Source organism: Pteronotus mesoamericanus, unplaced genomic scaffold (genome assembly GCF_021234165.1).
Source record: "Pteronotus mesoamericanus isolate MK-2021 breed Mesoamerican mustached bat unplaced genomic scaffold, CSHL_Meso_final contig_24, whole genome shotgun sequence".
Taxonomy (NCBI): Eukaryota; Metazoa; Chordata; class Mammalia; order Chiroptera; family Mormoopidae; genus Pteronotus; species Pteronotus mesoamericanus.
In genome coordinates, this window is record NW_026555100.1 from 8697776 (window position 1) to 8708693 (window position 10918).

Below are 10918 nucleotides of genomic sequence, written 5' to 3' on the forward strand. Positions count from 1 at the left end.
ATACTCAAATCAAAAGGTACAAAGGTAGATGTCCTTTCTCCTGTGTCTCTCAGGTGGACAGTTGCTTCTCCAAGGTGGCCAAAGTTAAGTGTTTTCTGTGTCCTCCCAAGCACGTACTTTTGTCCCATGCTCCTCTTTGTGGATAGAGATCTTACTTGTCTTTTCCAGGGAACTCCGGAGGAGTCTTGATGTTCAAACCCCAGAGGGGATAGATTATAAGGCAGCACATGTACTCCTGTCTGCTGAGGTTTCAGGTAGTGAGTGGATAGAGAGGCTCAAAGGCAAGATGTTGATGAAGGTATCCATGTGGAATCTCCTGCTAATGTAGCAAAGTGAAAAGTCCCATCTCCACATCTTGGGAAGTTCTCACCTGGCATAAGTCAAAGCTGACTGGACATGGCTGGCATTGAGATACATTTTGTCTCTCAGGCTGACAGTTCAGCGTCCCAGCTCTGAAGGTAATGGATCCTTTCGATGGATCTTTGAAGATGCCCGCATGCCACTGTGTTTTCCTTCCCACAAAACACTTGGCAGCAGTTTGGTGGAGGACCCAACAGGAGGAGCCTTGAAACAAGGGTGAGGGCTTGGTACTGACTTCCGTAAGCAGTGAGATCTTGAAGCTTCTTATGGATTGGCCTATGTATTTGGGAGATCCGCCTGACAACTGGGCGCGCACAGTGGATGGTTTGGTGGGGAAACCCTGGGGCAGAAAGAGCAGCCCCTCCTCACCTGCTGGAGCAGGGCCCTCCTTAGCTCTACTCTCAACAGAATCACTTTTCTCTTTATATAGGTAGCATTTTTATTTCCCCTACTGTGTAACAGGACAGCTGATCACATTTTTTAAACTAAGGATGTGCATTAAAATCAGGATTTTGGATGAGAAAAGATGAAGAACAGCCCCTCACAACAAATCATTGAAATTTACCCGGGCCCCTCTTCCAGCCTTCTCTGAGAAGACCCCCGGCAAGAGGCGCACTTACCTAACAGCCTCAGAAAGACTTGTCTTCCAACCTTGTCTCGTGGGGCCAGGGCACACAGCCAGTTGGTGGCCTCTCAGGCATTGGAGCTGGGGCTTTGTGATAGGGATTCTAAAGTTCTTTCCATTCCACCTCACCACCAAGTTAATCTTACTTAGCATCATTGTATGTATATACTGTGTGTGTATGTGTGAATACTGTGTGTATAGTAATATCATATCATATCATAGGCTAGAAGAGACTCCCAAATATTTCAATATAAATTTTTGGACTTGGTTTTATATGGAGAGACACATATGACTCAATCTCTTTATTTACACATTTATTTTCATAAAAAGATACTCTTCAAAGAGGCAATTAAATAGACCCATCTAAAATCTTAAGGTATATTCATAGATTTATGATGGATAGATTGTGTTGTCACCTGTTCACTGGTGAAGTTGTCTGTCCAAGGCTGCAGCAGCCTGTCGTTTGACTCCAGTTTGTCAGGAGACCCAGCTCTCTTTCTAGTTCGCCATTCTGCCACGCTCTGGTGCTTCCTCTCCTCTGGCTCACTGGATGGGGGTACGCTCTGCTCTGTTCTGTGCTGATGATCATACCATGAAGTGTTCTCAAATAATATGACAGTGAGCAAGAAGAACCTTACTTAGAGCCAGAGGGGATGGTCACAATTAAGATCTTTAGGAACTTTCAAAACAACATCCCTGTAGAGCGGCTATGACAGCTGCTGCTCATTGAGATGAGAAACCATTGGCTCAGAACCAGCCAATTCTGAACAGCAGGGCTTCCTGCGCTGCTCCAGTATTTCTTTCTTTCCATGGTGGCTGCTGAAATGCAGGCTCAGGAATCCAGCTTTAAATGTGCCGCTGGGGATCCTGGGCTATTAAGGGTTATTGCTAGTGGTCCTCTGTCTAGGAAATGATTCCAGTAGTGCATTATCCATCTTTGAGTTAGCTTAAGGGACTGCATATATTACTACCAAGTGTTGCAGTGATATATATGTTTGTTTTGGTAACCCATATGGTCATTTGTAATGAAAATTATGTTCAGGACATTATAGTACATAACCCCAAGAAGCAAATGTTCACCCATCAGAGGCTCTCATTTTTTAAAGAATAAACTCTGTAGACTAAACCTCACGTGTACATATTTCTATTTTCCAAGCAGAATGAGTGTTCAGATTACCTTTGGCTCACACTTATATATCCTTAAAATGGTTTATGTGTATTAATGATTCAACTGAATTCAATTGAAACTATTTAAAATTTTCTTACATTGCTTCAAAGTTAGATAAAACTCCGATTTTTGAATTCTGTTGTCATGAAATAAACTGTGTTATATTTACTGAGAGCACATGACATCCTCTGCGCTATACCACATTCTTTTTCACATTTGTAAATTAAAAAAAAATCAATAAACAAACTAGGCATTTTTTAAAAAGTGTTCAGTAATTCCCTTGCTAATCTTTTGAATTCATGAGGTGTTTTCTTGGGAAACGCTAGAAGGCTAATATTCTGTGTGGTTAATCTTACTTAACCCAGCCCCAGTCATTCACAAACAACAGATGTTCACGGTATATTTTTCACTTTCCTGCTTGCTCTGTGAGCAATTAAGTTTGTAGTATGCTGTGCCTTTTTCAAGTCCTCAGATATCTGATATTTTCCTCTCTAGGTATACAGTGTCTCGGTGAGATTAGCGGCTTGTGGCAGTCTTCATTTGGCTAGTTCATGTTTTGGAGGTACTGCTAGTTCGGACATTAGGTTTGTATCAGATGAAATCTAGAGGCACTTGGTATTTCTGTTTGGAATACTGAAACACAGGGGTCTTTCTACAGAATTTGTAAATGCAACATCTCAGTCTCCTTCTATGCAAAACAATCACCAGATTTTTTGGACAATGTCAAAGCCTCCTAGAGACACTTCCAAGGTAGCCTCTGGCTTTGGAATCACTGTTCCTCTTCCCCTAGGTCTCAGACAAATATTATTATTAATTAGAAAAACAGATTCACAAAATGTGATTTTAGCTATCTTTAATTCAGTTCTGTACATAAAATTATTTATTATATTTTATTGGTTTTGCTGTTACAGTTGTCCTGATTTCCCCCCCTTGCCTCTCCTCCCCCCAGTACCACCCCCTCCCTCAGGCCCCTGCACCATTGTTCTTGTCCATGGGTCATGTGTGTAAGTTCTTTGGCTACTCCACTTCCTATGCTGTACTTTACATCCATGTGGCTATTCTGTAACTAGCTATTTGTACTTCTTAATCCCCTCACCTCTTCACCCATCCCCCAAGACCTTCCTCCCATCTGGCAACCATCAAAATGCTCTCTAGCCATCGCTCTGTCTCTGTTCTTGTTTGCTTAGTTTGGTTTTTTTTAGATTCAATTATTGATAGATTTGTATTTTTTTACCATTTTATTGTTCACAGTTTCAATCTTTTTCTTAAATAAGTCCCTTTAACATTTCGTATAATAGTGGTTTAGTGATGATGAACTCCTTCAGTTTTTTCTTGTCTCGGAAGCTCTTTGTCTGCCCTTCGATTCTAAATTATATATTTGCTGGTTAGAGCAGTCTTAGGTGTAGGTCCTTGCTTTTCATGACTTTGAATATGTTTTGCCAATCCCTTCTAACCTGCAAAGTTTCTTTTGAGAGATCAGCTGATAGTTTTATGGGAACTTCCCAGTAGGTAGCTAACTTCTTTTCTCTTGCTGCTTTTAAGATTCTCTCTTTATCTTTAACCTTTGGCATTTTAATTATGATGTGTCTTAGAGTGGGCCTCTTTGCATTCATCTTGTTTGGGACTCTTTGTGCTTCCTGGACTTGCATGTCTATTTCCTTCATCAAATTAGGGAAGTTTTCTTTTATTGTTTTTTTCAAAAAGGTTTCCAATGTTTGCTGTTTCTCTTCTCCTTCTGGCACCCCTATGATGTGAATGTTGGACCTCTTGAAATTGTCTCAGAGGCTGCTTATACTATCCTCATTTTTTTGGATTCTTTTTCCTTCTTGTTGTCCTGATTGACTGTTTTTTTTATTCCTTATATTCCAAATCATTGATTTGATTCTTGGCTTTACCCACTCTACTGTTGTTTCCCTGTAAATTGTTCTTTATTTCAATTGGTGTATTCATTTCTGACTGGATATTTTTAATGCAGCTGAGGTCCTCATTAAGTTCCTTGAATATCCTTATAACCAGTGTTTTGAACTCTGCATCTGATAGATTGCTTATCTCCATTTTGTTTAGCTCTTTTTCTGGAGTTTTGATCTGTTCTTTCATTTGGGTCATGTTTTTTTGTCTCCTCATTTTGGTAGCCTCCTTGTGTTTGTTTCTATGTATTAGATAGAGTTACTTTGACTCTGTGTCTCAGTAGTGTGGTCTAATGTAGTAGGTGTCCTGGAGGGTCCAGTGACACAGTCTCCTCTATCACCCAAACTACGTACTCAAGGTGCACCCTTTGTGTGGGCTGAGTACATCTTCCTCTTATAGTTGAGCCTTGGTTGCTATAGTCAGATCAATGGGAGGTATTTACCCAGGACAGTCAGCTGCAATGACTGGCTATGACCACTTAATACCAACCTTCACCTTCATGATCCTTCATGGAGGATCAGCTGTGCAGGGGCAGGGTGGTTGTGCTCTGATGTGGTCTATAGCTGCCACTGGGTGCACAGGCCCTGGGTTTTCCTGGGTGGTGCAGGCCAAGGTCAGCCCCCACCTATGTTTTGCCCGGGGCCACCCTGCCTGAGGTATAGAGCAATCTGAGATGGCTGCTGATAGTGCTGGGCCTGGGGCTCACTGAGACCAGCTGTTGCTTGTTTGATAGGATTTAGGAAGTTGTGAAGCATAAGCCAAGACCAGCCATTCGTATGGGAAATGTTAAAGGCCCCTTGGGTGGGCCTGTAATTTGGGTGGGGCAGAGTCACTGGGGACCTTCAAGGGGGTCAAACAGTGTTAGCCAGGTTGATAGAGTCTCATATATGGCACCAGCTTGCTGGCTCTGTCTGGATGGATGTGGTTTCTTTAATTCAATCATTATCAGGCTTCCAATCAATTTGATTTGACAGTTCTGAGTGATGGTTTTTCTATATTTTAGTTATAATTTTGATATGGTTGTGTGAAGAAGCAAGTCATATCTGCCTATGCCACCATCTTGACCAGAAATCCTGACATAAAATTTTTTGAATGCCTACTTCTGGTTGTTAGCATATTCGACAAAGCCATTTAGATAAAAATAGGCAGGACTAATGAAATCAAATCAAAGAAGCAAAGGTAGTGAAATGGGTTCAAAGGTATGAAAGTTGTTCCCAAGGACCATATATATAATTCGTGGATAAAGTATTCCCATTTTAAGTATTTATTGTTTTAAAAAAATCTTTTCCTCATTACAAAAGTAAATAATATTCATGGTAGACATTTGGGAAAAAACAGAAAAGTAGACTTCATTCTTAACCTTAGCATCAACAAAATAACGATTGTTAATACTCTATTCCATATCCTTCCTGTCTTTTTTGAAAGTATTTCTGCTTACTTGACAAAAAATTTGGGCCTAGATATTATTATGCAAAGTGAAATAATCAGACAAAGAAAGACAAATTTTGTATTATTTCACTTATATGTGGAATCTAACTCCCCCCCGCAACAACTGAATAAATAAAACAAAATAAAAAGAGACACATAGGTATAGAAAACAAGCTGATGGTTGCCAAAGGGGAGGAGACTAGGGGAATGGAAATAACAATGTTCACTTTATATTATTTTTAAAACCTTTATGTTATAAAGTAAAACATATACAGAAAATGACACAACCTTATGACTTAATATCTATCACAAGGCGAACATTCTAATATCCAAAGAAAGAAATAGAACTTGGCCAACAACACCAGAAGCCCTTCTCTTGGCCCCGTCACCACCTCAACTCCCTCAGTCCCCGCAGAAGTAACCACCATTTGTCCACTGTCATAACATTTTGTCACTTGTAACTTCTCCATATGATATAAGCCCCAGAATGCTTTGTTATTATTTTTGGGTTAAACTATAATTATCTTTCTAAAATTTTTTAAAAATAAGAAACACGCTTTTGTATTTACCCAAATAGTTACATTTCTGGTGTTCTTCATTCTGTATATATTCCAGATTTCCATCTGTTATAATTTTCCTTCTGCTCACAGAACTTCCTTTAATGTTTCTTGGAGTTCAGATCTGCACTTGAATAAATTCTATCAGTTTTTCAAAATATTGAAAAATATGTTTCTGCATATAAAATTATAGGATGGCTGTTGTTCTTGTTTAGTACTTAAAAAAAATTGCTTCTCTGTTTCTGGCTTGCATTGTTTCCATCCAGAAGTCAGTTGTATTCTTATCTTTGTTCTTCTAACTGATTATAAGATTTTATCTTTATTATTGGCTTTAAGCAATTTGATTATGGTATGCTTGGTAGAGTTTTTTGTTTGTTTTGTTTTGTTTTGTTTTGTTTTGTTTTGGTTCACTTCTTGCATCTGTGGTTTAATAATTTTGACACCATTTGGAAAGATTTCAGCCGTTATTTTTTTCAGTTATTTTTTTGCCTCATCCTTCCTTTTTCCTTCCCTCTGGGGACTCCAACTACACATGTTTAGGATGCTGGAAGTTATCCCACAACTCACTGATGCTCTGTTTTTTTTTCCTTTTTATTCAGTTTTTTTCTTTATGCATTCCATTTTGGATAGTTTCTACTGTAGTGTCTTCAAAGTCATTAATCTTTTCTTTAGCAGCATCTAATATGCTGTTCTTCCTGTCCAATGTGTTTAAAATCTCTCATCTGTAGAAGTTCATTTGGGTCTTTAAAAATATATCTTTCATATTTCTACATGCTCAATCTTTTCTCAACTTTATTGAATATAGAGACTGTAATTATAATTGTTTTGTGTCCTTATTGACTAATTCTATGCATATTATTGCTGCATCTCCTTATTATGGATATTATATTTTTCTGTTTTTTTTTTTGTGCCTGGCAGTTTTTTTATTGGTTCCACATAGCGTGGGTGCTGGCTACTTTGCATTCCTACAAATCTTCCTGAGTTCATTTCTGGGGTTGAGGATACCTGGAAAGAGTTGGATTACTTTGAAAATTGCTCTAAGTTCAGCCATGTGGGATCAGAGCAGCTTTTGTTCTAGGGCTGATTTTTGACTCACTACTGGATGCCTCATGAATTACAAGCCTTTTCCACACTGGTTGGTGAAAGCACGGACTTCTGGTTCTGTGTGAACTCCAGAAATTGTTCACCTTGCTCCTTTCGAGTGATTCTTTCCTGAGGCTTTGGTGGATTCCTTCCATCTCTGTCTCATCCATTCTTGAGGAAGGTCCTCTGCAGCTCTCTCTCTGTGCTCCTCTCTCCTCCTGCCCTTTGCCTTGTGGATTCTAGCCACATAGCCTCCTTAAACTCCTAGTTTTTTCTCCTCAACTCGAGAATTTCCTGAGTTCAACTGGTGGGTTCCTCCTCTCTGTGTTTTGGCCTGGGTATGTTCTCCAGGCTTAAGTAAGCTGGGGCAGTTTTAGCATTCACTTCATTTGTTTCCCCTTTCTCAGGGATCACTGGTTTGTGCATTCAGATAGCCAGTGTCTAAAACCAGGTGTTTTAAAATATACTTTGTCTTGTATTTTAGTTATTTCATGCAGGAGGGTAAATCTGGTTCCTGTTACTCCATCAAGTTGGAAACAGCAGTCTCTACCCCACCATCTCTAGTGATCACTTCTTGGTGTTGCTTTGTAGTTTTATCACCCAAATGTACATCCCTAGAAACTGTAGGTTAGCCTTGCCCATTAAAAATTATTATATATCTTTTGAGTCTATTTTAATACACAGAATCCTCCATGCCCTTCTCTTCATTTCACGTTGTCTGTGGAAGAGCTGGACTGCTTGGCTTGTGGTTCCTCATGCTCTGGATTTTGCTGGTGAATATTTGTGGTGCAGTCTAACACACTGCTCTGTTTGTATTTTCTGCAGTTGGGTAGCAGACCCAGAGGTCTGATCAGACTTGGGTTCATATCTTGGGCAAGATTACAATGGTGCTGCGCTCTTTCACCAGAAGACATGTAGTGTCTGGTTCTCTCTCTTTTTGTGATGTTAGCATTAATGCTTAATGCCAAAATGTATCAATTGACCGAGGATTGTAAAACAGTGATATTCTAATTCTTTAATTTCTTTTTCATTTGTTAGATGAAGTACCTTTATAGAGAGACACATTACTTCATTACTATTTGATTACCCATGGTACAGTTTATATGGGAAGGCAGAATAAATGATTCATTTAAGATAATGAATTGGTTTCATATCATTCTCTCAGGATGACCCATTAGTTTTTTTTAAAATCAGTTTTAATATTTTAACTCATAGATTGATGAGTTTTAATCAGTTGCAATTATTATCCTTTTTGAAGCTCAAATTGTCCTGTCTCTCTGGCTTGGGGGAGCCTCTTCAAGTTGGCTCTGTGTCCTTACGAACATGTTAGCAGCTTGATAACTGCCTCTTTATCTAGTGTGATAAGATGTTCCAGGCTCATTTTGTGCAAATTCTGCCCCAAACCAGAAATAGCAACTTCCCCAAAAAGCCCTAATTTCTTTTTATGGGAAATGGTATTTCAAACAATCTGAGTGTTAAGGATGATCATTGCTATTAGGTTGTCATTGTTTTCAGGATTCTTTATGAACACAGTTTAGATTTTATATGTGTGTTTATGTGTTTTATTTTAGAAGATAAAATAGCTCATCAGTTCCTATTGATACTTCTAATTTATAACCATAGAGTTGTAAAATTCAATCTCTTCTATGTGGCATCTGTATCTCCTCTCTTGTACACCAAGAATCTTGATTCTCAAGGACACAAGAGATGATAGAATTAGAATTAGTCATAATCACTCATTTACTTTATCCTTTCCTCACACAAAACACCCTCAGAATAATTGTAATACTACTACAATCAATGTTATCACTAAGAGCAGTTAAATACATTTTTGCATATCATCTCTCCAATATACCCTCAGTTAAAAGTAATTAACTGTATCAATCTTGTTTGAACTTCACAGTAAGCCACTGCATACTATAAATCTATTCCTTTTAGGCCTCATTCAGTGTTATTTCTATAAATAACTACATGTTCATTACTTATGACCAGTCCTTATATTAAATATTTCTATAGTCATTTTGCTTGATTGAAGCTCATTGATTAGTATATTTCTCAAGGAGGGCTTATGGGACCAAAATTCTCTATGTATTTTCATGTCAATAACATTTTTTGCCCTTTATACTTAAATGTTTCTTTCAGTGCTTATAAAATCCTTGGCTCGTATTTTCTGTCTTTGAGTGTCTTAAAAAACTCTCTGCTTCTGAAGAAATATTAGGGCAGAAGTATTTTATAATAATATAGTTCTTTCTCTTATAACTCATCTACTGGTTTAATTTGATGGCCAAAGTATTTTTTCTTTTTTGTTTAAAGTTTAGTGATTCATTAGAAAACTTTGTGATATGTGTCATTCTGGATTGATAATCTTAGGTACATGGTGTGTTCTTTTAAAATGTAGTTTTGAAACTTATTTCAAAAGTGCATTTTTGAATTACAGTTTTTGGCACTTATTCTGCTTTCTTGTTTTAGCGTTCCTCTTTGGAAATTCCATTCCTCATATATTGAAACATTTTGCCTATATTGAGTATTAGTTACTTTTTTCTCTTAATTTTTATCACTTCTGAAATTTATTTTTTTCTTAATAAACCATTTAAAAAATTTTTTAAAAATCCTCACTTGAGGAGAGAGAGAGAAAACATCAATGGGAGAGAGAAGCATCTATCAGTTGCATCATGTATGTGCCCTGACCTGGGATCAAACCTGCAACCTAGGTATGTGCCCTGACAGAGGATCAAACCTGCAACCTTCTAGTGCATGGAATGATGATGCTCCAACCAACTGAGCCACCTGGCCAGGGCAGTAAACCTTAATTTTTAGAATATTTTTAAGGTCACAGCAAAATTGGGTAGAAAATACAGAGTGTTCCCACCGCCGTCCCCCCGACCTCCCACCCCCTGCCACATGCACATAGTCCCTCCGGCACTATCAGCATTCGTACTGGAATGGTACATCTGTTTCAATTGATGGAACTACCTTGACATGTTGTTTTCCAAAGTCTATAGTTTACACTGGGGTTCACTCTTAGAGTTGTACATTCTGTGGGTTTGACAAATGTATAATGACATGTATCCACCGTTTAGTACTATGCAGAATAAAATATTAATATATTTGGATTAATAGCTACCATACTTATTACTGTTTTCTATTTGTTGCCCTTGCTCTTTGTTCCTATTTTTCTCTTTCTGCCTTTTGTTGTTTTAATTGAACATTGTATATGATTTCATTTTCTCTCCTTTCTTAGCACACCAATTATACTTCAAAAAAAACACAAAACCTTTTTAGTGATTGCTTTGGACTTTGCAATATATATTTACAATTAATCCAAGTCCACTTTAAAATAGGACTATACAGCTTCATGGATAGTGCAAAACCTTATAATAACAAGATAATTTTAATTCCCCCCTCCCTTATATCATTACTGTCATTCATTTTACTTATACATAAGCACATTTAAGCATTTATGTATAATGATATATAATTAAATATATTGTGCTATTATTATTCTGAACAAACTATTAGCTGTTATATCAAGAATAAGAAAAATAAAAGTTTTTATTTTAGCTTCACTTATTCATTCTCTGATGTTCTTTTCTGTATGTAGATTTGAGTTTCTGACCTATACAATTTTCATTCTCTCTGAAGAACTTTTAAAATTTCTGGCAAGGCAGGTCTACTATGAACAAATTCCCTAATTTTTTTTTTTTTTTTTTTTTTTTGGTCTGAGCAAGTATTTCTCCTTCACTTTTGAAAGATAATTTTTCAGGGCACAGAAATCTAGGCTGGCATTTT